We start from the raw sequence: 27709 nt of genomic DNA on the forward strand, positions 1-27709 counted from the left end.
TAAAGCTACATTAGCATATGCACTTGGGGCACATACTTAAGTTTGAACTTAAAGGTGTTATTCTATGCCCTTGGTAACCACAAGGATGTCATGAGGCGAGATTTGCATCCTAGTGTTACATTACCAGGTACCAACGAGGATCAAAGGTAGCCACAAGGATGTCATGAGAGGTAGGCCTTTGATGGTAGTGCTACACTAGCATATGTAGGCAAGCCTCGAACTTAAGTTCAAGCCTCTTGCCATTGTTAGCCACAAGGATGTCATGAGGTTAGCTTGGAACCTTGGTGCTACATTAGCATATGCAACCAAGGCTCAAACTTAAGTTTGAGAACAAATGTGTTTCTCTATACCCTTGTTGGTAGTAGCCTCAAGGATGTCATGAGACTAGCCATCCATGGTAGTGCTACATCAACATAGGTAGGTGAGGCTCAATCTTAAGTTTGAACCTCTTGCCATTGGTGGCCACAAGGATGTCATAAGGCTAGCTTTGCACCCTAAATGAGCTAGTGCTACACTACCATATGCAATTGAGGCTTGAACTTAAGCTTGATCCTAAAGGTGATATTTTATGCTCTTGGTATCCTCATGGATGTCATGAGACTAGTCTTGCACCCTAGTGCTACCATAGCATATTCAAGCGAGGCTATGTACTAGAGGCTTGAAGTGAAGTTCGGGTCTAAAGGTGTTGCTCTATGCCCTTAGTAGCCACAAGGATGTCATAAAGACAACCTTGCATAATAGTGCCATACTAGCATTTGAAGGCGAGGTTTGAGACTCTTGGCCTTGGTAACCATAAGGATATCATGAAGCTATTCTTTCACCCTGGTGCTACACTAGCATACACAATTGAGGCGTAAACTTAAGTTTGAGGTTAGAAGTGTTATTCCATGTCCTTGATAGCCAGAAGGATATCATGAAGCTAGCCTTTCATCTTAGTGTTACATTACCATGTACCGACGATGAGGTGCAAACTTAAGTTTGATCCTAAAGGTTCTATTCTTTGCCCTTGGTAGCCAAAAGGATGTCATGAGGTTGGCCTTTCATGGTAGTTTTACACTAGAATATGTGGGCAAGCCTGGAATGTAAGTTCGAGCCTCTTGCCATTGCTAGCCAGAAGGATGTCATGAGGCTATCCTTGCACCTTAGTGCTACACTAACATATGTAGGCGATGCTTGAACTTAAGTTTGAGCCTAAAGGTGTTTTTCTACATTGTTTGTAGTACTCTCAAGGATGTCATTAGGCTAGCAATGCATGGTAGTGCTACATTAGCATAGCTAGGCGAGGCTCAAACTTAAGTTCAAGCTTCTTGCCATTGGTAGCCATAAGAATTTCATAAGGCTACCTTTGCACCCTTATATGAGATAGTGGTACACTAGCATATGTAGTTGAGGCTCAAACTTAAGTTCGAGCCTAAAGGTGTTATTTTATCTCTATTTTATGGTATCCTCGTGGATATCATGAGACTAGTCTTATACCCTAGCATATTCAAGCAAGGCTACACTAGCATATGCAATGGAGTCTCGAACTTAAGTTCAATTGTAAAGGTATTTTTGTATACCCTTAGTAGACACAAGGATGTCATAAAGCTATTGTTGCATGATAGTGCTACACAAGAATATGCAAATGAGGTTTGAGCCTCTTGGCCTTGGTAGACATAAGGATATCACGATGCTAGCCTTGGAACCTTATGCTACACTGACATACAAAATTGAGGCTCAAACTTAAGTTCAAGCTTAAATGTGTTATTCTATGCCCTTGATAGCCACAAGGATGTCATGAGGATACCCTTGCATCCTAGTGTTACATCACCATGTATTGATGAGGCTCAAACATAAAGGTGTTATTCTTTGCCCTTTGTAGCCACAAGTATTTCAGGAGAGGTTGGCCTTTCATGCTAGTACTACGCTAGAATATGTAAGCAAGATTCAAACTTAAGTTCGAGCCTCTTGCCATTGTTACTCACAAGGAGGTCATGCGGCTAGCCTTACACCTCACTGCTACACTAGCATATGCACAAGAGGCTCAAACTTAAGTTTGATCCTGAAGGCATTTCTATATGCCCTTTGTAGAACCCTCAAGGATGTCATAAGGCTAGCAATGCATGATATTGCTATAATAGCATAGGTAGGTGAGGCTCAAACTTAAGTTCAAGCCTCTTGCCATTGGTAGCCACAAGGATATCATAAGGCTAGCTTTGCACCCTATATGAGCTAGTGATACACTAAAATATGTATTTCAGGCTCAAACTTAAGTTTGAGGTTTGAGCCTCTTGGCCTTGGTAGCCATAAGGATATCATGATGCTAGCCTTGCACCCTTATGCTACACTAGAATTCAAAATTGAGGCTCAAACTTAATTTCAAGCTTAAAGGTGTTATTCTATGCCCTTGGTATCCACAAGGATGTCATGAGGCTAGCCTTGCGTCCTAGTGTTACATTACCATACACCGATGAATCTCAAACTTAAGTTTGAGCCTAAAGATGTTATTCTTTGCCCTTGGTAGCCACAAGTATTACATGAGAGTTTGGCCTTTCATGGTAGCACTACACTAGAATATCTAAGCAAGCTTCAAACTTAAGTTTGAGCCTCTTGCCATTGTTGGCCACAAGGATGTCATGAGGCTAGCCTTGCACCTTAGTCATTATGCATTCGAGGCTTGAAATTAAGTTTGAGCCCGAAGGTGTTTCTCTATATGCTGTTGGTAGTACCCTCAAGGATGGTAGTGCTACATTAGCATAGGTAGACGAGGCTCAAACTTAAGTTCGAGCCTCTTGTCATTGGTAGCAACAATAATTTCATGAGGATAGCTTTGCACCTTATATAAGGTAATGCTACACAAGAATATGCAATTGAGGCTCGAACTTAAGTTCGAGCCTAAAGGTGTCATTCTATGCCCTTGGTATCCTCATGAATGTCATGAGACTAGTCTTTCATCCGAGTGCTATAGTAACATATTCAAGAGAGGATACACTAGCAAATGCACTTGAGGCTTGAACCTAAAGGTGTTTTTCTTTTACCATAGTAGCCAAGGATTTCATAAAGCTAGACTTTCTTGACAGTGCTATACTAGCATGCATATGCAGTCGATGAGCCTCTTAGCCTTGGTATCCATAAGGATATCATGATGCTAGGATTGCACCCTTGTGCTATACTAGCATACACAATTGAGGCTCAAACTTAAGTTCAAGGTTAAAAGTGTTATTCTATTCCCTTGGTAGCCACAAGCACATCATGAGGCTAGCCTTGCATCCTAGTGTTACATTAACATATACCGATGAAGCTCAAACTTAAGTTTGAGCCTAAAGGTGTAGGCAAAGAATAACACCTTTAGGCTCAAACTTAAGTTTAAGCCTATTTCCATTGTTATCCAGAAGGATATCAGGAGTCTAGCCTTGCACCTTTAGTGCTACACTAGCATATGCAGACAAGGATTGAACTTAAGTTTGAGCCTAAAGGTGTTTCTCCATGCCCTTGGTAGTACCATCAAGGGTGTCACGAGCTAGCCATGCATGATAGTGCTACATTATCATAGGTAGATGAGGCTCATAATTAAGCTTGAGCCTCTTGCCATTGGTAGCCACAAGGATGTCATAAGGCTAGGCTTTGCATCCTATATGAGCTAGTGCTATGCTAGCATATGCAGTTGAGGCTCAAACTTAAGTTCGAGCCTAAAAGCGTTATTTTATGCCGTTGGTATCCTCATGGATGTCATGAGACTAGTCTTGCACCCTAGTATGACCTTAGCATATTCAAGTTAGGCTACATTAGCATTTGCACTTGAGGCTTGAACTTAAGTTCGATCCTACTAAGGTGTTATTTGATGTCCTAGGTATCTAAATGGAGGTCATGAGGCTAGTTTTGCACCCTAGTGCTACAATAGCATATTCAAGTGAGGTTCAAAATTAAGTTTGAGCCTAAAGGTGTTTTTATATGCCCTCTATAACCAGAGGGATGTCATGAGGCTCATGCTGCCCTTGGTAGCCTCCTAGGCTATTACTACAATATCATATGGAAATGAGCCTTGAAACGTAACGTTAAATCTCAACCTTTTGCTAGCTTCAAAGAGCTCAAGACTGTAACTTAACGTGACTCGAAGGAATATTTAGGAACTTTAGAAAAAAATTGCCAAAAAGGTAATATTTTGCTTGTTTCCTTGAGAGGAAGTGAACACCGGTGTAGGATGCATTTTTTGTTTGCCTAAAGTTATTGAATGAGGGTTGATGTTTGAACAATGTGCCCAAATGCAAGAAGATTGTTGGTTGAATGATGTACCTATATTTTTTGCTAAAAGCTTGTTTACACGAATGTATGATCACCAATGATGCACAAATGTTGATTTTTAGGCTGAATGATGTACCTATCATGCATAGTTTCCTACCATGTGGCTAGTCTTTCCATTCTACAAAAAGTTTGAGTATCGAGTTTACATAAACTTGCAAATGAGGCTATACTTTGGTAGACATCTTTATCCATTGGCAGTTTTGAAGTCCAATTTTTGATTCTCCAGCTCAAGCTTGACATTGAGGTTGTGGTCCAAGTTCCAAAGGATGCATGCTTTACCTCAAACTTGAGGTTGAGGTCCAACTTCCTTGTTCCAAGGATGAGGCCAAGCATGATACTTCTATACGGACCTAAATAAAAATTTGACACAAGCTATTAATTAGTGCTCGAAAAAACTTATGCTTAATCTAATCCCACTTACAAGTTTTAACATTTACATAAAAGAATCAAATTTGAAGGTGCAAAAACCTATAGAACTTATAAGATTTTAGAGAAATCCAGTGTGAAAACCTATAAATATAGTCAAATTCCCTCTTAAATTTCTCTTATGTAGGCTTTACAAGCTTTTGAAAAAAGTTTATTCCTAGCACTGTAGTATTAATGCAAAAGAACACGTCCTCCTGGCAAAAGTGCACTAATAATTATGGAAAGAACACGCTGGCAAAAGTGCAGTTTAATTTGAAATTTGCACCTAACATCAAAGAAGATTGCAAGGGAATGGACATGGTGTTTCTCCATCCATGAATCGCATCTCCACATGCGTAGGTGATCTCTCCAAGAGTACATCATTGCTCACGCAGCTGTGTGCGCACCCTAGTATCCCTCGCATCTGTGATCTCCTCCTCTATGCGTGCCTCATAATCCCTCACAGACGTTCAAGATGAAAGATTAGCTCTTGGTTTGTTTGCTTCTCTGAGCGACAACCTTAATGTACTCACCCCTCTTACCTATAGTCGAAAAAGCTTGGCAGGTCGTCTGGACCACTGATGCAGGAAATACTTGAGATACATACCTCAATTGCACTTGTCAAATATTTCCCCAACATGGGTTTCCCATCTCTGGCCCTTGTTTGCCCATGCATGCACAAAGGGAGGGGCTGTGGTCGAAGCTGGATAGGGACAAGGATGCGCTCAACTGTACTCGAGAAGCTATTGCGCATATCTAGAGCATGAAGTTGCTTACACTTGAAGCAAGTTTACAATAGGATTGCGCCAATGAAAAAAAACCGCGGACTGACCTGCACCAATCCCAACAAAGAGTGGAGCTCAAGGCTAGCCTACAGCGCGTGCACTTGTGTGTGTGTGTGTGTGTGTATGTGACTATTGGGGGCACGCGGGCGGGTCAGGGGGGGAGGGGGGAGGGGGGGGGGGAACAAAGAGATTACTATGATCTTGGAGTTCTTACAACGTTGAAGGGACTGTCAAGGAGGAGCTGCTTCATGACAGCTATTGGCATCCACGTTCCGATCATTATTGTATCAAGAAGAGGAGCATCTTCGCCTACGCATGCGTAGAGGGAGGGTAATAGAATCTGGAGGAGGGTTTAACTGTGATCACCTGTGCTCGAGCACTTAATTGCAGAGCTTGTGGGAATTTTGCAGGGCTTAACGATCCTATTTGATAGCCTTGCTCACCCAACGGAAAGGCGTTGGAGAGCACATTGCACACACACAAAATTCACAATGAAATGATGCTTACAATGAGAGCAATGGATCCGTAAAAGCAAGCCAAAAAATGAACACAATGAAACACAATAATTAACAATGTACACATAAACAAAGGGATGATGTGAACCTAATAGTAATGCAAGATCACCGAAGTGCTCAATTGTTGAGCTAATGCAAATGGAGATTAGGGATTGCTAATTGCACAAATGAATAACGGGAGACCTTGCTAGCATATCCTTGTTCTCTGATACCACTTGATGAGATTGGGATCGTGCTAGCTAAGGAGTAGCTAAGGTGGATGACAAAGAAACATCATGCGCACACAAGTGAATGTTTGTAGGCTAGGTTATCACTCAAGCGAATTAGGTTCCAACATTTATTAACTTGGACTCATAAACACAATCTTGAGTGTTTGCTAAGCCATCACAAGCTCACCAAAAATAAGGGAGATGTAATGCAAAATAGAGTTTTGTTTATTCACTCATGAAATGAGCTTTAAGTAGCTTTACATCCCTACACCATTGCATGTGGGATAATTCCACTCTTCTCTCCTTGACTCACACTTTAGGACAAAGCTCATATTTACATATAGTGGTGACCTAGGAATAGGTTTCTATACATAGCAAAGTCTATATATAGCTCCAAAACCCCTACTCAAACAAAGGTCCCTAATTGTGGGTGGAAAAACCCTTCGGGCTCAAGGAAAAAACCCACACTGCTATATACACACATTACTCTATTAAAAATTCATTAAGAATTTACAAGATATATATTTTAGGAGCCACATCACTCCTCTTTTACAGTGTGACCATGCAGGTCTTTGGATAATAAATCATCATGATTGTAGGAAGCTGATGTTGGAAATTAATGATAACACCCGTATGTATTTGAGATCCAGAGTCTTTGAGCCCCCATAGATATTTATTCCATAATTTCTAGCCTATAGATAATGTTAACTCAAGAAGCATATGCCAAAGGTAATGTTAGAAATAAACACAAGACAATGTCCACAAAGACGGTTCACGACACCGCTCCTAAGACAACATAAAGTTACATAACATAACCAACACAATACAGATGAAAATTACATGTGCACACATAAATACAAGCCGGCACATAAAATAATGGAATAATATGGCAATGACATTCCATAGCAGGAGGACAAGATTGATGATGTCCAATATGATATCCGAGATGATGTCAATACGATATTCAAAACCATATCCAAAATGATGTCCAAAACGATGTCAATATGATATTCAAAACCATGTCCATAACAATGAGGACAAGATGACATCCAAGATGATATCCAAGATGATCTCCATAACAACAAGAATCAGTACAAAACAATGTAAGAGACGATGGCCATGTATCCATAACAACAAGAATCAAGATTGAGACAGTGTCCATAATAAACCAATTATGAAGACATGAATATCCGTATCACGCCATTGCATGGTCTCATTAACTCTTGTATGACAATACCCAACCATCATCAATTCACATGATCAAGTACATCAGTATAAGTATTGAAACAAATTGAAAGAAACATGTACTTTCATGGGGGTATCAAACAACCGTCATGATGAGGATAAACTTAAAAGTATACACAATCATTTTATCATGCGACACAATTACAACTTGAATGGAATTGTCAGCTATTCTTCAATTTCATTTCAAGTGGGCATGAATAAAGCACTCAGTCCTTACCATATCGTTAAGATATAGCATCTGAAAATCTCTATTAAACTTTGAGATAGAAGATACAAAAAAGAATTTAAGATTGATTCTACTACAATTAGCTTCAGATTAGTAGTATGTTGATGCTTTGATTGGTCTTTTCAAAAGAAAATAGCAGGCATGTGAACATGACCCTTAATCTTTATGATATTACAACCTGTAAGCTTTCATGCATAATCACCTAACAAAAAAATCTCAAGCACATGGAATTTGAAGGGTCCCTGCTTGTGATGGCCGACTTTTAAAAATCAAAGAAAAAAAAAGAAAAAAAAACTTATTTTTCCTCTGCTGGAGCCTTGGCGACACTGTTGGAAGGCTCGGCACCGCCTGGTCAATCCTCACAACACCTATACGGGCATGGCACACCCCCCCTCCCCCTTTCGATTGGCCGGTTTTATCACCCTCAGGCCCCTACTTGTCTATACCCCAGCCTAGCCGACCGCCCTCAATTTCAGATACCCTTTCTCTCTTCCCCCGTAGTTTATTCCCCCCCCGGCGGGCATTGGATGAAATAACGCCCCCCCTCTCTCTCTCTCTCATTTTCCCTACATACCTCTCTCTAATATCCTCTCTCCCCCTCTCCCAAACCTCCCCCCCCCTACTGGCCACCCCCGGCTAGGCGCAAGCCTCGAGCACTCACCCCGACCCCTCTCTCGTGCTCCCTCTATGTCGAGCCGCATGGGACCCCCCCCCCCCCCCCCTGCCGCTCTCCCGTATTTTTACACTCACCCTCTCCCTCTCTCATACTCTTTTATTCCCCCCCCCCCCCCCCCCCCCCCCCCCCATTACTCCCCTCCCCTTGGTCCGCTAATATTCTCCCCCCCCCCCCCCCCCCCCCCCCCCCCCCCCTCTTCTCCACCCACTCGCCTCACCCTCCCCTCGGCTTCACTCACCCTCCCCTTGGCCCGCTATCCCCACCCTCTATTCCTCCCCACACCATTGACTTCTCATTACCTCCCTCCTCTCATCCTTGAGACAGCAAGCAAGATGGAGGATAAGACAACCCCCCCCCCCACGGTGGGCACCCGCCCTATGGGATTCCCCCTCCCTCTAGCGCCACCTCATCCTCTCTCTCTCTCTCTCTCTCTCTCTCTCTCTCTCTCTCTCTCTCTCTCTCTCTCTCTCTCTCTCTCTCTCTCTCTCTCTCTCTCTCTCTCTCTCTCGTTTCAGCCGGAAGGCGCAGCGCACGGAGCCATGGAGCCCATGCTTTCCCACACCACACACTCACCCCCTCATCCTCACCCTCTCCCTCATCCTCTCTCTCTCTCTCACACACACACGCACACACACACACACACACACACACACACACACACACACACACACACACACACACACACACACACACACACACACACACACACACACACACACACCCACCCCAATCCCCTCTCCCTCTGTCGCGCTCTGTTTCAGCAGCAGCCGCCCGCCATCTCCCTCTCTCTCCCTCTCGGCCTGTACAGGCGCAACATTATTTTCTCTCTCTCTCTCTCTCTCAACACCACACACACACACACACACACACACACACACACACACACACACACACACACACACACACACACACACACACACACACCCCATCCCCCCCACCCCAAGCATGCGTAGCTGGTCGCTGGCCGCCACCGAGAACAAAAAATAAAATAAAATATAAAAGCATATATATAATATATACATTATGTACATAAGCCCCTCGTTCCCACCGCACGCTCGCGCATACAAATACACACACGCACTCACGCACACACACCCATATACATATATATATATATACACATCCTCCCACATGCACATATGTACACACACACACACACACACACACGCGTATACACACTACAAATACAAAAAAAAAACGAAGGACTCCACGACTACGACGACCACAAAAAAGAAGAAGGATCCAAAGCACGCGCCGCCAAGAACAAAAAGAGGAAATGTGCCGAAGGCATGCCCCGACCGACCCCGAAAAGAAGTACGCTCGAGACCGACCCACCGGCAACACACCATTTGCCGTAAACACGCAACCACGACGCCATTCCAGTATTTATAGGTTATTTTCATCATTTCTTCAGTTTTCACCCGAGCCATTCTAAAATTCCCATTTTTTTGTAAATATCCTCTCTCTAGGTGATGGTCACAAAGGCCCACCTAGAGATTCTCATCTTTTAATAACCTCCCAAAACAAAGCAAGGGTCAACCACACCGGGCCTACCACTTGCTTTGTATCCCCGATTAAGCTTACCCTAATCCACCTATAAATTGGCACTGAGAGGTCACTATCGGGGGGGGGGGCAGTCCATGGGAAGTCAGCACTTGTTAGAGTGTAGTGGGAAGAGTTGACACTATCACCATCACGGGGAGGGGGCTTGTGTGTTGGGTTTGCCTTGGGAATTGCACCATGCAAAGGGGACCACGTCCATCTCTCGACTCCAATGGTCGATGCACACACGTATACACGCTCTTGGTAGCAAGCTTCACAATCATTGAGTCGTCCTAGAGAACGCACCAAGTAGTTTGCACCACCTCCTCTCCCTACCTCTCTACCACCACGATGTGCCATTTGTAAATACTGCAGAAATAATTCTCCCTCACACCCCCGAGGGTTTTTGTCATTTGAAAATCTCTCTCTCTCTCTCTCTCTCTCTCTCTCTCTCTCTCTCTCTCCTTGTGTAAGTTCGCGGTGTTCATATCATCGTGGTTAGTGTCCTAGCCGCTTTAAGCTAGGTGGTGCCCCCTGTTCGCTTTATCGTGAGGATCGAGGCGTGCCATTCGGCCCCCAACATTTTTAGAGGCCGTCGGGGTTTGGGGTCCGCTTTGCGTCCGTCATTTGGTGCCCCCACTGAGGAGGGATTTCTAAGACGCTTCGGTTTACAATGCTGGAAGTGACGCCCACTATCAATCATGGACGAATGGCTGAAGGAATTTTCTAACTGGAGGACGGAAGAAGAGGAGACAAAGGAGACACTAGCCACCTTCATTGAGGTGCTACTGCCAGACTGTTGTGTCGTCAGAATTCAAGAGGTAAATTCTCCATCTCGTGTTGCTCGTTCTAACCATAAGTTGAGAGCATCAGGTGGGAGGTCGGTGAAGTGCCATCACTGTTGTCAACCAAGGCACACTGTGAATGAGTGCCAACAACAACAAAGGCAGCGAAAGGGCTGAAGTCATCTACATCAACATTCATCGCGAAGAAGTCATTCACATCAAGGAAGGGAAGAAAATGGTGAGACCTCTTTTCCCTAAAGAAACTGCAGTCAAAGTTATAACTCCAAAGTGGCCTAAAGAGGCTGCTCGAGCCAAAGACAAGTTGTTCGGCTACTACTCTTGCAATTTTGGAAAGCGAGTGGAGGATCTTCCTCCTCTCCCTGTACAACTTATCCTGACGAAGCTCTCTACCACGGGAGAAACCCAGTGGGATGGGGACGAGTTGCAACTGAATGGATTAGAATTCATGCAACACACCGACTATGGAAATTACCTACAATTGCTGTTAGCCAAGAGGCTGGGAGTGGTCAGACGCGTCGCCATCACCCCGTACGTGTTGAGCAACGAAGGAAAGGTAGAGCCCATGAAAGACGACGACCTCTTGTGGATGTGCCAACTCATCAACACTGGCACAGTAAGAGTATAAGTAAGTACTCCACCCTCTATGCATAATGGAAAACGGGCCGATGATATTCCCATTCAGATTCCTGCAGCATATACATGTGAATATCTATGTAGATAGGAAAGTCTTCTACCAACAGAAGATCATACACCTATCGGTGCGGCGGTACTAGGAGAAATCCTCAATTCCCCGAACCCTATCATTGTCCCCATATTAGATTACCATCATTCCTTTAATGCTTCTATCTTTATCTTGTTTTAACCTATCCACCCACCCCTGTAAAAGCCGCTATGAGTCGCTACTGTTAATGTAATGTAAAAATAAAAATAAAAAATGAGGTTTGTAATTTCCAGAGTCACTACCATGGCAAGTGTTTCTTTCCCCACGTTCAGTGGAAAGAAGGGAGAGGATCTCACCACCGACTTTTTGGATGATTTTGACATTGCTTGTGTCGTCTCCAACAAAGATGACGACGCTTCACGACTTAGAATTTTTTCTCTACAGATGAAAGTAGAGGCCAAGTCCTGGTATAATGCATTGCCCCAGGCCACCAAGAATGTATGGGATGTGTTAAGGGCTGCTTTTGTAAAGAGGTTTGGTGGAGGCACAATCTCGGAGAAGCTATGGCAGCCTACTGACAGAATTAAAGCAGGGAGGTCTGTTGGAGTATGCCACCTACGAGTCCAAATTTGTGGACCTATGGGAGAGATGGGTTGTCTCACTGGAGGAAGGTGAAGGAGCACCTAATTTCCTAAAGAAGGACCATTTCATTGCTGGTCTATGGTCGCCGCTTAGAGAGAAGGTGAAGGGAAGGTTTCCTGCAACATATGAGTTGGCAGTCGAAGTAGCCCGCCTTAAAGACAAGAAGCTACACATGCGAGCAAGATTAAACGAGTTAGAGGAAACAAGCTTGGCTGGACCAACCTCAGTGACTGCAACAGCCAATCATAGAGTCCAACCGCAGGAGGCATTAGAAGAGCAACAAGACCTGCTGAATTGCATCACCACCCAACTAGAGAGTTTATCTGTGCATCTAGTGCAGCAAGGGCATGCACCTGGTAGGAATCCAGAACAAGAAAGAGAACAACGAAGGCAGAACCAAGAGTACCACTGTTACGACTGCGCGGAAGATGGCCATGGGATGTACTACTGCCCACACCCGAGGAGGCATAATTTCAATAGAGGGGGGAGACAGAATCAGATCTCTCCGCCAAGAGCAAGACAGCCACCAACTAGGCAACCAGGACCAATCCCACCGGTCCAAATCCTTCGATCATCTGTACAACAACAACCACCACCCCAACCTCCCATTCCGCCACTACCCCCACCACCTGCTGTGAACCAAGCGGTGAGTGTTATTAGCTTGGAGGCTAAAGGGAAGGCAAAGGTAGAAGAATCAGTTCGAGAGAAGCACAAAGGGAAAGCGAAGGTAGAAGAAGTGGATGCTATGGGAGTGAAGCGTGAGAGGCACAAGGAAGCATCTCAAAGAGAAGAGAAGATGAAAGGGAAGGCCGAGTCTAGCAAGCAAGCAGCTAAACCGCAGTGGAAGATAGACATCGTGGACTTCTCACTAGGTGAGTATGCAAAACCTTATGACTTAGTTCAGGATGTGTTAATGCAGGGCCCGAAGATAACTTGGCCCCAATTACTCCACCTTGCACCCAGAATGAGGAGCAATGGACAAAAATGGTAAGTACTAGGAAATCAAGACCCAGGATAGCTGGGGCTATCTCTGGAAGGGATCTCGACGACATCCTACCAACCATGGACACTCACATCAAGGGGCAACAAATTTCAAACGTCTACATAGATGGTGGCGCACAAATATGCGTCATGAGTGAAAAGATGATGCACCATCTAGGTCTAGAGGTAAGTAGGCCGACACCCTGCCGAGCCAAGATGGCAAACAATGTAAGAGTGAAATGCGTGGGCATTGTAAATGCGGTCAAAGTAAAAGCATTCAATACAGAAGTGGAGGTAGACATCTTCGTCATGCCACACAAAGGGGAGGGCTACCCCATCATTCTTGGGAGGCCTTGGCTTATGGCTATGGAAGCTAAACAAGACTGGAGCACCGGGATGATTCAGATGAAGGATGCTCAAGGGAAGTCCATATTCTACGACATGAGGATTGGAAAGCGGTGCAACATGATTTTGGAGGCTTCAGAAGATGAGTCCACCAGCAGACTACTCGTCTACCTCAGGAGATCGAAGAGACGACCACCACCGACGGAAGTGACAATAGCATAGAAGTGATGGGGGTCATTCTTAAAGACCCAAACAGATTAGCACAATCTGAAATACCCCCGACAAACCAAGAGGGATGATGAGGTATGCAGTCCTCGGAGGATGCAGGTAAGTTACAAAAAGTGCTCTCAAATGAGTTAACCGATGAAGAAAGGAAGGAGTACGTCTCCATGCTAGGTAACTTCACTACTTTGTTCATTGATGGCTATGGTAAGATCACAGGAATTACAGTAGTACAACACCACATAAAGCTCAAGGGAGGCAGTAAACCCGTAGTACAAAAGCTCAGAAGACTTGGAGTAATCCAACAAGAGGCATTGCTTAAAGAAGTGAGAAGTTTGCTACAAGCAGGTTTCATCTACCTTGTTGAAGACTCAGAATGGGTCTCCCCAATAGTAGTCACACCAAAAAAAAGGTAAGTGGAGAGTCTTTGTGGCTTATAAACCTCTCAATGTAGCCACAAAGAGGGACCACTGTTGGCCGGTTACGCCGCGACGGACGTCAACACAGCGAGAACTCACCTAACAAGTAATGTCAGCTAAGGACGAAGCTCGGCCCGCAGGCGCGTGGAAGAAAGAATAAGGTGTCAGTCTATGCTCGACCGACTCCTAACTAATTCCTACAGAGGTCCCTACCAATTGTCTAATTCACAGTCTTCAAGAGAACAAAAGAGGATGCTTCCTATAACACTTGCTAGAGCCGAACACCCATCAAACACTTTCGAAACACCATAGAACTTGAAGGAGACCCTACTAATACCTATAGGCCACTCTCCCTAAGGTCTATGAACCAAAATCACGACCCAAAATAGTTGGTGCAGAAACACGTAGGATGTCTGGCCAAAATCTGTAGGTCTTCGTTTTCGAAATCTAAAGTGCCTAATGTGTAGCTCTACTCAATGTGAACGTGTGGATATGCTGCAATGCGAAATCAGATAATGTATGCTCACCCAAACAACCGATGAAGCTCGTAGGAGCTTCCAAAGCCAGACCGTACGAGCGTAATGTTGGTATCGGCTCGTAGCTCTAGTCGGGGGCAACACGCTGCACTTCTCCACACTCAATTCCGACCACCGTAGCACTTGTAGCGTCAAGACAAAGCTCACACTCTCTCTCACGTACACAGTACGCTCAATCACAGACTTAAAATTCTTTAAAATGACAAAAGGTTTTTTCATTAAGGTCAAAAAGTGGTATATATACCTTACAACTTCTCAAACCCTAAAGTTCCAAAATCATCCATCTACTCTATCTAACTATCAAAACTGGGATACAATCTGGAAACTTCTGTAAGTCCCAATATTTACAAGGTGAAAATTCGGGTTTTCCTCAATGAATGACTAATTACAAAAAATAATAATCCGCCGAGTAGTTAGATGCCGTGGGGTATGTCCAGCTTCTAACATCCCCCCCCCCCCCCCCCCCCCCTCCTCCTTGTTCATGTCGTCCCCGACATGGCCTTGATCCTTTGCTTCATCTTATAGTCTCCCACATCTTCAGCAGTGATTCGTATCGTGCATGTAGAGTTAGCATTGTTGGGCCAAAGATATCTGTATGCATGGTGAAGAATCCCATGTAGAATGCTTCTTCAAATGCCTGGAGGTGATAGGATGGAAGAAACATAATTCTCTGATACAATGCATGTATCACCTCCTTGGAAGGCTGTCCTGACATATCATAAGCACATCTGTATGTGTCCTGGAAGAAGAATATGCTGTCAGTCACCTGTCCTGGCTTGAAGGTCTCAAACACTGTTAGGATGGTTTTGCAGATCTTTCTCATCATGATGCATGTAAGGTCAGGTGAGCCAGTGAACAACTTTATGGCGCCCGTTAGGGTTTTCACCATGTATTGTACACTTATTCTCTCTCCTGCCTTCACGCATGGCAGCTTTGGGTAGTTCAGCCAAGTGGGTTGGCTTCTCTGTAAGATTTTTTGTGCTTTCCATGTCCTAATCCTTGGTAGAGGACAGAAGCTGATGTTATCTCTTATGTGTTTAGGTGCCTCTACCAAGTGTATTAGATATTGCGGGTACTTGGTAAGCCAAGCCTTCCTCCACTTGGGCTGAGAATCCACTATTAGCTTTACTCCTTCTGGCCTCAAGGTGTCTGCGTTGTAGAGAGGGACCGTTGGTTCTTCTCTGATTTGCCTGTTTATTGTTGCCGCCTCATACTTCAACAATGGATATGGGAGAGAGGGTTGAAGCCATTCACGCCTGAGATTGCTGGTGTTGATTTTCTGAATCGTCATAGATTTGAAAACCCTCTCTTCCCATTCCAAGGCTTCCTTTGTGCTTTCTCTGAGCTCTGCCTCTATTGCTTTACGCAATTTTTCCTCCTCTTCTTGTGTTAGATCCTGGGGCTCTTGAGAGGAGCCTGCTATACTTTCCTCTGGCATTGGTGTGTCCACAGGATCTGCCACATTGTCGAGGTCGATGCCTTCATCGGCAGCTGGCCCTGAGCTCTCTGCTTCTGCTTGTTGCCGGCCTTTTAACTCCTCAATTTGCTTGAGGAGAGTCTGCTTTTCCGCTTCGGCTTCTCCGCCCATAGTCACGAGGAGGTCATTGAGTTCAGCATTTACCTTTTCAGCCTTCTCGAGCTTTATCTTTATGCTCCAACTCTTCTTGTAGTGCTTTCTGGCTGTCCTCCATTCTGGTTTGCATTGCGATAGAACCTTCAGCCATCATCAACCTCTGTTTCTTCTAGAGAGTCAGCTCCTTCTGGAGCTCTTGCATCTGCTCCTCATATATTTGACTCTCTGAAATGATTTGAGTCAAGCTCATAGTTCTAACTCTAGCAGGTGATGCTCTCAGCCTTTGGATGGTTTGATCTTTGACTTTTACTTGGTCCTTGAGCTCAAGGACTTCATCCAGGCTTGCTTCTTGTTCTATCTTTGCTTTTTCCTTAGCATTCTTCATGGCCTCTACTTCTTTAGTTTCCTCTGCTAGCTAGAGTGTCAGATTATCCCGTTCTTTTTTTGCATCTCGCAATGACTTGCTGAGTTGCAGACACTCTTCTTCAGCTGCTTGCAATCTTTTTGCCGCTACCTCATTTGCTTCTTCCTTTGCTTGGCAGTTTTGTAGAGTAGCGGCCAAGCTGACCGGAGTCAGCTTCTCTTTCTTTTTGTCCTTGGCTTTGTGCCTGCAGTATATCTCTTTCCATCTTGGTCTTTACTTCGGTGGCCTTTAGAGTTATCAATTCTTCGTCTGATGCCACAGATTGTGCTCGTATTCCAGCTAGCATTGTCATCACCACGTCCCAATCATTTGAGGGTGGGTGCAGGTCTACCGTGTCGGTAGCAATTTCCTTTAGCTCAACCAGCCGGATGCCTGTCATTTTTTCTTTAAATCCTGTCCTTGCCAAGTCGAATGCGACTGTGGCGGCTTCTTCCCTTGTATAGCGTGTAGCTAGCAGGTCCAGAAATTCATAATATGCTTTCTCAAGCTCTTTTTGCTCAGATGCAGGCTTGGCCTCTTCTTTGGGCTCATGTTCTGGACTTTGCTCTTGCTCTTCAGCCTGGTGTTCTTCTTGATTGTCTCCAGCCTCCTTATCTTCTGGTGGAGGGCTGCTAGGAGGTGGTGATGGTGGTGGTGATGGCTGTGGGCTAGATTTAGGGCTATCTGGCAAAGTTGTAGGTTTTCCCTTAAAATCTCTATCTGCTTTTGTTTTTCTTTCCCTTTCCTGGTTTTCTTGTTCATCTAGCAATGTCTGCCGTATTTGCTCCACTTCTTCCTCGGTGAAAAGAATGTGGGGAATGTTTTCCGTCGCAGCATCAAGAATCTCGAAATTCTTGATGTAGTCTTCGAAGCGGTCCCTCTGCACTCTTCTTGAGGATCCGGACATAGACTCGAGGGATGGATTCCATAGTTCGTTTAAATCACCCTTGAGGGCTCTTTATCCTCGAAAACTCTCCATCAGCCTCTCGAGTCTAGCCGCTTTTTGTGATCAAGTCTCTTTGGCCGGCACTTGAGCAGATTCTTTTTTTCCTTTCTTCTGCTCAGGTTGCTCCTCTGCCACTGGCTCTAGTCGTCTCTTCAACCTTGTAGCCGCCCTTGGTGCTTGTTGTGGCTCGTCTTCTTTTTCTTCCTTTACCCTTAGCCAGTCATTCTGAGATGGGGGGTCAGGCCACCTTCCCTTGGTGTGTAGTGCTGCATAAATTACCTTGGTTATCATTTCTCCTGGCACTATGTAGGTTGGCTTTTTGTTTCCCATTTTCACCAGGCTGTCATGTATGTATGCCGCATAATTGATTATCTTTGGGGTGCCTTTTGTCATTGCCCAAGTAAATGTTGTGGCAATTGCACCTGGCGGCATCCGGTACTTCTGCGGCCTCTTCATGCACATGTGGAACTACTGGTTGTACAATTGGCTCATGATCGCCACCTTTGGGTTGGCGATGTCTTCAAAGGTGTAATTAGCCTTTTTCTCTTTGTATACCTTGACTTCATCCCTTCTCTTTGTCACACTGTCTCCCTGATTGGAGAGATCTAGTGCATGGGCTACAACCCGCTCCGTGATAACGATCTCTGTAACGGGTCTGCCGTGCAAATCTGTCACCTTGTCCATTCCATCCTCTTTGATGTTGGTTACAAACTCCCATACTCTTTTGACGTCCACCCCTGCTGATATTGCTTTGAAATAGTTATGGAGGTCTATTTTCTCCAAGTAGCCGGCCATTTTGCTTTGGAAAAATTCATTGAGCTCTCTTGGCAGTATTGGCAGCTCTATTACATTGCCGTCATTGTCTTTGAACACCCCCTGGTAGATCTTTAGGTCGTTTGACTCTAACAGATCTTCCTGTGGGCTTTATTGTTCCCTCTGGAATGACAAAAGGTTCCACCTCGTCCAGATAATCTTTGATTGTAATTCTTTTGTTCTTTGCCGGTGACTTCGAGGCTGCCATAGATCCTGTTGCACTCAACAATCCAAAGTTAGCGTTTTTTCCATATCAGCTGTGAAACTGAGTTTTACTTATCCAAATGACTTGAAAATTGAAATTATAGCTTAAAAGGAACTTGTGAAGCTGTGCATGTGCTCTCAGTGCAATTCTGGCCAAAAAAATCCATCTAGACATCCTACGCGTAGGATGTCTTTTTCTTCAGAATTGGTTCATACTTGACATGTAGGTAGTGTAAGGCTCATGGAACATGGTTATAAGCTTGGATTTGGCTTTGGATGTCAAAAAGTGGATTTTTGGTATGATTTAGGCTTTAGGTCACAATTTGGGTAGATTGTCTATCATGGGTAGCAATCGATGTCCAAATGGGTTGAAGCTTGGTATATGGGCTCAATGCATCATGGTATTGTCTCCTATGATGTCATTTCTTGCATAGAAGGCTAATTTTAAGCTTAAGACATCCTACGTGTAGGATGTCGTTTTCTTCAGAATTGCATGAAACTTGTTATGTGGGTTGTCCTTGGCCTATGGAACATAGCCATGTTCTTGGATTTGCATTTGGATAAGAGTTGATGCCTGTAGGGCTCTGTGAGGTGTTTTTGGGCTCAAAAAGTGTATCTTGAAGGTGATGGGGGTCAAAAGTGGTTAGAATGGCTTCAAACTTGACATATGGGCTCTTGCTGATTAGGTAATTAAATTTGGAATGACAAAAATTCTCCTTCATGCCAAGAAGGTCAATTAGACATCCTACACGTAGGATGTCTAATTCCTCATTTTTACTCCCTGACCACACAAAAAGTTAGCTGATGTGTATGTGAATGTGTTGTGCAAGTTTCATGAGATTTGGATAAGATTTGGTAGGTCAATGGCCCATTAGTGCCTTTATGCCCTAACTTTGCGTTTTTCCATGCATATGAGGTCCAATCTGATCCAAATGTGATGAAACTTGGTGTAGGGCTTGTAAATGTCATTCAGAACATGTGCATGACAAGAATTGTTGGGTTTTGTGCCAAAAAGTGACCTTGAGACATCCTACGCGTAGGATGTCTCCTGGTGATTTTTCCTTTGTTAGTGCTCCCAGTGCTTGCCCTTTGCCCCCCTAAGTCCCTTTTGAGCCTAATTTCAACAAAAAAGTCAAATGGATAGAGTATAACTCCTTGTGTGGACTTCAGAGCCTCTGAGCCGTTTTCTGCCTTTTGGAGTGCTTTTTGGCAATGAAATTCCTCGATGTTGGTCTCCATAGCTTCTCAATCCCTTGGGGATCCTTGCCGTATGATTTTTGTCGACTTTGGCTTCACTGGAGCTCCATTTGGCAATTTGTCGCTTTAGAAGCACCCGTGGTTGCGTTTACATACCTTTGATGATTTGTGGTGGTCCACCACCATAGGACTTGGTTGTTGATGGTCTAGGAAAGCCGCTCGTGAAGTTTGGTGGCAAACGGACTTGCGGTTTGGCCACAAGTGCATTTTGACGCTTTGTGTGTGTCTGATGCCGTTTCTGAGGTTTAGTGCCGCTTCGGGTCACTTTTTGGTCATGCGGGTCATATGGACTTGTCGAGCATGTCGATATGCTCCTACCCATAAATTTTGGTAGCATTTGGTTGCCGTTTCGTCGATTTCCCATTTGGTGGCCTCTTGCGGGTTTCTGGGAATTAGGGTTTTCTTCGATGGTTTCCCACTGCCTTCGGCTATCCAGGACTGGTCTCCTAGACTAGGGTAAGCTGTCGATGAAGTCTTGTTGCTTTTGGGTTAGCTGTTAGGCCGTCGTTTCTACTTGCAGGTCTCTACCGCTCGCTTTGTGTGTGACCTCTACGCTAGTTTTCGCGACAAAATGACAAACATGCGCGAAAAGCTCAAGGTGGTGAGCCTACCTCTCATGTCTAGAGCTGATCGGGTAGAGGTGCGCGTCGTAGAAGCTGCTGGAAGTTCGATCCGCTCTAGGTGGCAGAAGCTCTCTCCACAAGGTCAATAGTGAGAATGAGCTAAAAATGGGGTGAAAAATTCTTATAATGGAGGTCCCCGAACCATTTTTCATGAAATTTGACATGTGCTCCTATCTTTCTGCAAGATGCAGTTTAGGCTCAAAAATTTCTTGATTTGGACTCCATTTGCTCTATTTACCAGAAATTTGTCATTTCGGTCAAAACCTGGCCAAAACACGCTTTCCGCTTCAATCTCATAATTGCACCCCCCACTGTACCATAGGTTGTTCTTTAGTCACTGGTCATCCCCATATTTTTTGTTTTTCATTACGACTGTTTTTCACCTGCTTTTTGTATTTTTGAAGTTTTTCTGCCGAAAATTAGCAAAATTAAAAGGAAAATAGCAAATTAAACCCAGAAAATCCCCAAAATTCATAAAAGATCACAAACATCACCTTATACACTCACATGCAATTTTTATGGCTGGATTTCTCCGTTTTACCAATATTTTGCTTGAAAAAAATGGCTATTTCTACTTATATACACACACCTAGGGGCTTGATTTGGCGTTTGGCCCCATATACCTGTAGCTTCATGCTGTATAAGGGCATATATACTTGGGTTACTCCAAAAAATTTTGCAATCAAATGTCAACCCTTAAAATAGTCAAAAATCATGCCCTTTTTTGTTGTTTCTGTTATTGGTTCCGCATTGAGAGTGCCTCCCCCCCTCCTAGTCGGAGTCCTCCCGGATGACAAGGTTTCGGAGTATGTGCCGTGCATAGGTTTAAAAAGTCGTGCTAATGCCTGGCCAATTAATGTGGCCCTATTTTATGCATACTCGATCAATGCATGGAAAAATTAATGCTGTGCAAGAGAAGGGAATAAGCAAGATGCTTATTGGCATTCGCCGTCGAGGCTTCCTGATTTCCTTGCAAGTAGCAGCTGTAACTCTAGTGCTCTTTGTTTAATTGTCTTTTTGGAAAGAGGCAACTGCTTTGCCGACACTGTTGATGGAGTCGTAGCTGTTTCTGAGGATGGAATTGGCTGGGATGTGATAGCTATGGGCCTTTTGGCCTTGGCTTTCCATTGGTAGTTTGGTGCTGCCAACTTTTGTAGATGGTTTGGCACTTTCTTGTTTGCCACTAGTTTGTCTGACATTGGCACCCACATATATCGGATCTCCTTGTTGACCTGTAGATGTCTGCTTTCCATTGTTGCTTGTTCCGTAGGTATTTCCCGTGTCTTTTGCTTTGGTATCCAAATTTGAGTGACATTTGGGTTTTGGCTAAGCATTTTCTTTGGGATCCATATCTGCTTGGATCCCTTGGTTTTGGGTTGCACCGTCTGTTTTGTTTGAATCCGGTTGTTACCTTGTGTCTTACTTGCCATGGCGTTTCTATCCTTCCGCATCCATACTTGTTTACCTTGTCTTGGTAGCCTAGATTTTTGCAGTGTAGCCATTGACTTCAGTTGTTTGTGATTAGCATGGTTGGCCTTTACCTGGTTATTGGTTTCAGGTTTCATGTTGATCTTTGATGGTATTTTTTCTTTTGTCTTTGTTGCTGATAGCCGTTTTTCGGCTCTTTGTAATTGCCACAGTGAGTTACCTCACCCTACCAAAATCACCCAAACACTGTGGCTATCCCTACCATTTCACTGTACATAGACGTGCGTGAGTCACGGGACTTTTCCCATATCTTCTTAAAAAACCCTCAATTAGCTCGTCATTGGGCTAGTTGAGCCAAAAAAATAAAAAAAATAAAAAATATAAGTATATTATGGCCCATGCGTATGTAAATATTTCTTTGTATATAGGGCCTAAATAAAATATTTTTTCATAATTATTTTGGTATTTATTTAAATATTTCTACCTAGGTGTGTGTTATTTATGCTCTGTACATTGCCTCATCATTACCACAATTTTTCTTACCATTTTTCATACTCTTTATTCCATATAGAAATATTTTCATGTAAGCTTCTCTTATATTTGGTGTAACTCCACCCCAACAAAAATCCAAAAAAACTAGTTTTATTTATGTGTATATTTTTTCACTATTGTGATTTTTCCCTTCCTACATCTATTTTGTTTTTTTTCTAAAAAATTAGAACACCAAAAATATTTATCTTTTTATGGTAGCCTCATAATGAGAGAGATTTCTTTTGATCCCTTTATATTTTTTCCACTTATATTATTTATATTTGACATGTACATATTTTTTTGACCCCTCAATATTTGATTTTCTTAGTTGTACTATTCACTTATATCATGATCTCAACAATATCTTCAATTATAGACCTACCAAATAAGGTCAAGGGTAGGTGGCATGCATACATGCACTATGGAGGGCTCACTCTTGGAGGTATTCAAAAGAATCATCCAAAGAAGGACCCCACAAGGACCTTGTGCAGTGGAAAAAAACGGTCAGTTTTGCTGAATTTTTAAAGTTCACTTGCTCTCCGAATTTGAAAAGGTGATACAAACAAAAGTTGTAGCTCGTGGGCTGAACTTTTGCCTCAAATTTTTTCATATTTTCTTGAGCTACGAGCTGTGAGCTATGATTTTATTAGTGGACCACAGTTTTCCCATGCTATGCAGCCACACTCTCTCTTCCAGTTTATCATTTTCCTCTTTCACACACACTTCTCCACTCATCATCCCCACCTCTCTCACCACTCCTCTCTGCACCCTACTCACCTTCTCCTCAACCTTGAAGAATAAGAGAAACCATGGTGAACTCATACCTCCCACACACAATTCCATTCCAAAATTGACCACCTAGTCTCATTTTTTCCTCCTCCAAATTACCCATATCCAAAATTGACCACCTAGTCTCATTTTGCCTCCTCCAAATTACCCATATCTATCAAAAAAACCACAAAATTCAGCCTCTTCTCTTAAAAGACAACATCATGGTGGTTGATTACTCAGCTTCAATTACCTTGTCTCTCAAGGAAGGTCAAGAGTGGAGAAAAAATGTACCGTCAAAGCTAGTGGACCGTCAACAGGCGTCAAAATTGGCCCTACTCAAGACACTTGGAGCATCAACCTTGTAAGAAATCCACCTTTTCTTACCTCTTAAGAGTTTTTCTTCCTTATTTGTATCCTACATGGATACTCCCATTGTAAATATCCAATTCCATTTGTAAATTAATACTAACTCTACTAACACTAACCCACTATGAAAAGTCCTATCACCTCCATTTCTCTCCTCTCTCTTTCCCCACCAACTTCTTGATAATTCCAAGAAAAAGAAATTAGATAAATTGTTGAAAATCTAACCCAACCATGGTTAGAGGAGTAACCCTAGCCTTCAAAATTTCTATAAAAGGAGGGTGTAGCTAGCACAAAAGGGGGAGCCATAAGCAAGAGCACTATGCTATAGCTTGAGAAGCCAAGCTCAACCTCTCTAGAAGGAGCTCTTGAGTGGAAGCTCATTGTCTTATGCATGTGCATGTGTTGTAATAGGGGATTAGCAAGGGAACTCTATGCCATTGTAAGAGAGAGAGTGATCATTCAATTGAGAGTAGGAAATCTATCATTTCTCCTACTAGTGTAAGCCCAACATTTGCTAAATCAAGGAGGGTGGATTTGGACTAAGCTTGGATACTTTGTCTCCCTTCCAACATGAAGTAATGGACAACAATGATGCGTAAGTGTCTTGGTGTTTTTTGTTAAGTTCTTGATAGCTTGTCTCTGGTGTTGTCATCAATCTAGCCATAAATCCCACATACTGTAAGAGGGCGACAGGGTGGAGAGGACTCCCCTGGCCTTAAGACGGTGATTGGGGTGGCTTTTCTTGTGATGTGTTGTGGTGAAATTTACGCAAGCTATGTTGAACAAATACTAATCTCACTTTGATTTGTCATGACAAATTTGTAAAAAGGTATTCATGCAACAAGCACCCCCTCCCCCTTTCTCTCTCTTTCTTAAATATATATTTGTGTTTGCTTGATCATTAACGATACACTTCAAAGCAGCCCGAGCACCAACTCTCTCTCTCTCTCTCTCTCTCTCTCTCTCTCTCTCGTGTTTTAGTGTGTGAGAGTGTTCCAGTGGTGTTAGGGTTAGTGTAAATTCCTTGCTTGTTTGTGGGTTGCTCTAACGATTCTCCTCTTTTGCGTCCTAGTTCGCTCTTAAACTAGGTGGTGCCCCTTGTGTAGTTGGGATTTGGCTGTGGGTTTGTTGTTTTGGTTTGTGTTGTGTTGTGCCCCAGCCCCATTGAGCAACACGGGAGCCTTGAAGGGTGTCTAGAGGCCACTCTTCTTGTTGCCCGCCCCGGACCGCTTCACTGCCAGTGATTGCATGGCTTGCAGTTGACCCCGATGGTACTTCTGAGCAAAAGCTATCACCTGCTGTTCGTGTTCGTGCTGAATTTTGACCGCCTGTGATTTCCAGTCTATCTGGACATTGTATGCTTTTTGCCAAGGTTGCCCTAGCATCATTGGTTATTGTGTGCTTTCATCTGTCACCACATAGAACTTGTGTGGGTAAATATATTGATGTAGCTATACATGCAATATAGTCCAGCCTAATGTTTTCAATGGATGTGATGTGCTACTTTCCAGCACTTGGGGAGTAGGATGAGGTTGATCTGTGACTTGGAGCTGTTGGTATAATCTGTAAGAGATCAAATTTGCTTGAGCACCCGAATCGAGCAAGGCTGTTGATTCAACTTGATTGTTGCCCACCTTGACTGTAATTATTGGCTCTACTGTTTCCTCCTCCGAGTTCAGCAGTCGAATGGCATTGATTCTCAATGGTGGTTTACTTTGTTGTCGTTGTCGCAGAAGCCGTCTTTTTGCAATGCGTTCTTGTACTTTGGTCTGAGCTTCCTCTCGTACTCTCTCTTTTTCCTTCATTCTTTGCTTTCCTTGATGAATTTGTTGGAGCATCTCCTGTGTGAGTGGTAGGTGATATCTCCTTAGTCGACACCCACTAATCCAGTTTGGTATTTCTTCACCTGCTAATGTAGCAAGCTTGACAACTCCGCCTTGTGATAGATCATGAATCACAAATGGTCCCATCCCTCGCTTTTTAAGTTTCTTGGCATGTTGCTTCAAGGTATAAACAAGTACGTAATCACCTGTTTTAAACTCTTTGGTACGCACATGTTTATCAAAAAATTCCTTTTGTCTTCTTTTTTTAGCATAGATAGATGCGACAGCTCTTAAGCGAAGTTCATCTAGCTTTTCAAGATCATTAATTCTTGAAGAGAGTTCATGCCCTGTCCATTCCAAGCTTGTTGCTACTCTTAGAGTTGGGATTAAAAACTCTATGGGTAGTATAGCATTTAGCCCAAACACCATGTTGTATGGTGTTGTTCCTATTGAGGTTTTGTAAGCTACCCTGTATGCCCATAGTGTTGAGTGTAGCTGCTGATCCCAATCGGTTCTTGATGCTGACACTATTTTAGTGAGAACCGTGCATAGTGTTTTATTTGTGGCCTCACTGCCTGTGGATGGTATGGTGCTGATTTCCTATGTATGACCATGAAATCCTCTAGTAGATATTCAATGACTTCATTGAGAAAGTGTGTTCCGCGGTCACTGACAATTTCTACTGGTAACCCGTAACGTACAAAAACATTCTCATACACAAATTGAGCCATGGTGCATGCATCAACTTTTTGTGTTGCTTTGGCTTCGACCCATTTTGTGAGATAGTCCGTAGCCACGATGATATATTGGGTATGTGTGCGATATGCAGGTGGTGATATAGGTCCCACAAAATCAATGCCCCATTTTGCAAATGCCCTTGCCCCCATCATTGGCCTTAAAGGCATCTCATCTCTTTTTATTGGTACCTTGGTGCGTTGACATGCATCACAACGCTTTACAAACTCTTCGGCGTCCATGTGCAATGTAGGCCACCAAATTCCTGCGGTTAAGACAATTTTGGCCGTCTTATCGCCCGAAAAATGGCCTCCACTTACTCCGCTATGTGCATGTTCTAGAATCAGTAGGTATTCGCATTCACTTGCACAGATTCTAAGTTGGTTGTCCTTTCTCCCGTGCTCTTGTAGTGTTCTCAGGGAACGTTCTGGTGGTTAGGAAGTAAATGATATATTGACTCCATGCAGGTGCTATGTTCACCCGAAATAAAGTTGCGTGATCCACTGTACAATTGGCAACATAAGAATGTGTATCCGCATACATAGTTGGCTAATAAACCCCTAACTGTTTTAGTCTCTGGTGTGTTTTCACTGTTGAACAATGAAATGTACAACCCTGGACATGTGCCTCTTCAAGGTAGCACTCGAATTCTTCCAGATTTATACATAATCGTAGGATTAGGTCGGAGTCAAGATGATACAGCCTTCCTGCTATCAGCTGAAAGTTTTTTGTTTGTCGAATTATTTGCTGTTTGGATTTACATCTTGTATTATCAAACTCACTTCCGAAGGAGAGAATGCTAACTATTTCCTGAGACCATTTGGGTACCATTTCAATGTTGAAAAGATAAGCATCTGGTATGTCATCATCTATCCCTTGAGGAGCTTCCCCGTTGTGTATTCTTGAAAGATGATCAGCTCGCAGATGGGTTTTACCCTTTTTGACCACCACTGTGAAGTCAAATTCTAGCAATATAATAAACCAGCGTACGATTCTTCCTGTATTGCAAGGTTTATTTACTAGGTATAAAAGAGCTTGATGATCCGTGAAGAACACAAATTTGTTTGCCAGCAATTAATGCCGAAATTTCTTTATAGCATAAATCATTCCTAACCCTTCCCTTTCGGTGGTTGTGTAGTTCTTTTCTGCACTGTTTAGCTGTCGGCTCGCATAGCAAATTGGAAAATCCATTTTTCCGTCTCCAGGTTGAGCTAGAATACTTCCAATGGCATATGCTGAAGCATCAATGTGCACATAGAATATCTTTTCCCAATCTGGTGCCTTTAATACAGGTGCAGATATAAGGTTTTCTTTCAGCTTTTGGAATGAAGTTTCACACTCATTGGTCCATTCGAAATTGACTAGCAAACGATATAGACGTTGTGCGATAACCGCATACATGTATATGAATCTTCGATAATATCCGCAATGCCCCATGAAGGATTGCATTTGTTTCGCATTAGTAGGCCTGGGCAGGTCTACAATGACTTTGACTTTGTCCAGGTCTGTGGTTATGCCATTTCTTGAGACAATGTGTCCTAAGATTCGTCCTTGCTTAACCATAAATACACACTTTTTCGGGTTTAGACAGATTCGATATGTTCTGCACTTTTCAAAGACTTTTTGCAAATGGTCAATATGTCCCTCTCGCAAAAAAGAGTGCACACACAGGTTATCCATGTAAATTTCTAAGAATATTCTTAGGTATTCCTTGAAAGCGTGAGTCATTAACCTTTGGAA

This window comes from Adiantum capillus-veneris, chromosome 15, assembly GCF_014529385.1.
Source record: "Adiantum capillus-veneris isolate H3 chromosome 15, ASM1452938v2, whole genome shotgun sequence".
In the NCBI taxonomy this organism is placed as follows: domain Eukaryota; kingdom Viridiplantae; phylum Streptophyta; class Polypodiopsida; order Polypodiales; family Pteridaceae; genus Adiantum; species Adiantum capillus-veneris.